The following is a 3,042-nucleotide window of genomic DNA, read 5'->3' as shown; positions in this document are numbered from 1 at the left end:
CAATTAATTTGGACTCCAGTCTTAATTATTTCATGTCTTCTGCTTATTTTGGATTTAGTTTGTTCTTCTTCTTTTAAGACCTGGTGGTGCATCATAAGATTTTTTTTTTATTTGTGATCATTTTCTTAACTGAAGGAAGTCAAAGTTATGAACTTTCTTATCAGATGTGCCTTTATACTCTCCCATAGATTTTGATTTGTTGTCTCTCTGTTCTCATCTGTTACTAAATTTTTAAAAAATCTATTTCCTGGTTTCTTCTCTGTTGTATTCCTCATTCAATTGTGTATTATTTAATCTGCAGGTTTTTAAGTGTTTTTGGTTTTTCTTTTGTTAAATGATTTCCAATTGCACTGAATGAGCATCTGGTAAGATGTAAGGAATCATCACTATTTTTCTTATATTTTCCAAGGCTTCCTTGGTTTCCAAATATTTTCTATTTTAGAGAATATTCCATGTGTCATTTACAAAAAAAAGTCAATTTGATTGTTCATGGGTGAAATAGTATATAAAGGTGCCTTAGGTTCATTTAATTAGTAGTATTTTTTAGTTCTAAAATCTCTTTCCTTATCATATTGCTGCATGACCAATGTATTGGTGAGAGAGATGCATTTAAAATACTTTGTATTATTATATTGGGTCATATTTAATTCTTCATCTTGAGTAGTGTTTGTTTTTTATATTTATTGCACTGATGTTTGGCAATAAATATTTATAATTACTATATTTTCTTATTGGGTAATTCACTTAACTAGTATGAAGTGACCTTTTTTTCCTTTCTGATTGCAGAGTTTGAAGTCCCTGTCACATGTGAGAGTAGGTACTCCTGATCACATTCAATGTCCATTTGTAAGACATATATTTTCCATTGTTTCATGTTCAGCCTGTGGATACAGTTGCCTATAGGTGTTTACCTTGTGCACAAGAAATGGATGGGTCTTGTATTTTCATGCATTATACCAGTCTTTGTCTTTTGATTGGTGAATTCAGTCTATTTACTTTCAGCATTATTGTAAAGAGCTGATTTTTAGTTCTTGCTGTGGGACCTATCACCTGGAAGAGGTCTATGTGGTTTCCTGTCAGGAGACAGACAGGAAGAACAGGCCACATGGGGACTAGGGCTCTGCAATGCCCCATTGAAGGAGGCCAATATTGCATGTTGACAGCTCTCTCAGCCACTCCTTGATTTCTGTTTTAGAAGTAAAGGTAAATGTATTTTTAAAAAAAATTTATTTTTACAGACTGCATTTGAATTCATTGTACATAAATAGGGTACAGCTTTTCTATGGTTGGACACTATGTAGATTCACACCATTCATGTAATCATACATATACACAGGGTAATTTTGTCTGTCTCAGTCTACTATCTTTCCTTTCCCCACCTGCTTTGACCCCATTTTCACTTACACCATCCAAAGTTCCTTCATTCTTCTCTTGCTCCTCCTGCCAGTTCCCTTCCCCTCTTTATTTATCATCATCCACTTATCAGAGAGAATATTTGGTATTTTGGGGGGGACTTGGCTTATTTCACTTAGCATGATACTCTCCAACTTAATCCATTTACCTGCAAATGCCATAATTTTATTCTTCTTTATGGCTAAGTAATATTCCATTGTGTATATTTGCCACAGTTTCTTTATCCATTCATAAATTGAAGGGCATCTCTGTTGGTTCCACAATCTAGCTATTATGAATTGAGCAGCTATGAACATTGATGTGGTTGCATCACTGTAGTATGCTGATTTTAAGTCCTTTGGGTATAAACTGAGGAATTTGAAAGCTGGGTCAAGTGGTGGGTCCATTCCAGGTTTTTTGAGGAATCTCCATACTCCTTTCCAGAGTGGTTGCACCAATTTGCAACAACGCCAGCAATGTATGAGTGTGCCTTTTCCCCCACATCCATGCCAACACTTATTATTGCTTGTGTTCTTGATAATAGTTCTTGTAAATGGAGTTAGATGAAATCTTAGGGTAGTTTTAATTTTCATTTCTCTAATTACTAGAGATGATGAACACTTTTTTCACATATTTGTTGAGCACCTGTATATCTTCTTCTGAGAAATGTCTGCCCAGTTTCTTAACCCATTTATTGAATGGGTTCTTTGTATTTTTGGTGTAAAGTTTTTTAAAGGTCTTAGTGGATTTTGGAGATTATTGCTCTGTCTGAAGTGTGTGTGGAAAAGATTTTCTCCTACTCTGTAGGCTCTCTTTTCACATGTACATATGATATGTGAAAATACACTCTGCTCTCATATATATATAAAAATAACAAATAACATTTTAAAACACCTCAAATACTTTCTCACATTAAATCCCAGATAGACTCCAAGTGAATACTATTGGAAGGCTTCAATACATCTTGTAATAAAGAGAGAAGAAATTCAGACACAAAATCAATAAAGACACTGTTAACCTCAGTAATACTGTTAATGGAATGAATCTAATCATTATCCACAGGATATTTTGTATCAAAAAAAGATGAGTTTACTTTCTAATCAGCAACTCATGGATCCTTTTCCCAAATAAACATTTTTCAGAATATACAGAGAAGAAGTTGCCATTTAAAGTAGGGCAACAATCACATTCACAACTGGAGCTGTAGAAGGCAACATACTTCAACACTGAAAAAAGAAGTTTAATGCATGGATAAATATAGAATATATGAATCACCTCAATATCAATCTTGATACAGTAGAGTTTTGAACATATGTGCACTACAAAATGTAAGAATCTTAATATCTTAGAGCATGTTGTTCTCCGTTACTGAACCTGATGACATGCAAGTATAATCCAACACATTCCAGAAGTTTACTATCATGTATGATGTGTGCCTCTATTTTGTGTGGTAGGATTGGAATGTGAATCACTGCTTCTGATGTCTTAGAACAACAAAAATGATCATCTCCCAGTCCTAGACCATGTTTTCTGCATGTTGCTCTGAGCCTCTCTCCTGCCTTTGGGTGGTTTGGAGCAATCCTTGCTGTCCCTAAACTTTTACAAATCTTCCTTCACCTTTACATGGTGCTTGAAGTATGCCCATGTTTG

This window comes from Sciurus carolinensis, chromosome 16 (genome assembly GCF_902686445.1).
Source record: "Sciurus carolinensis chromosome 16, mSciCar1.2, whole genome shotgun sequence".
NCBI lineage: Eukaryota > Metazoa > Chordata > Mammalia > Rodentia > Sciuridae > Sciurus > Sciurus carolinensis.
Note: the sequence above shows the minus strand (reverse complement) of the source record.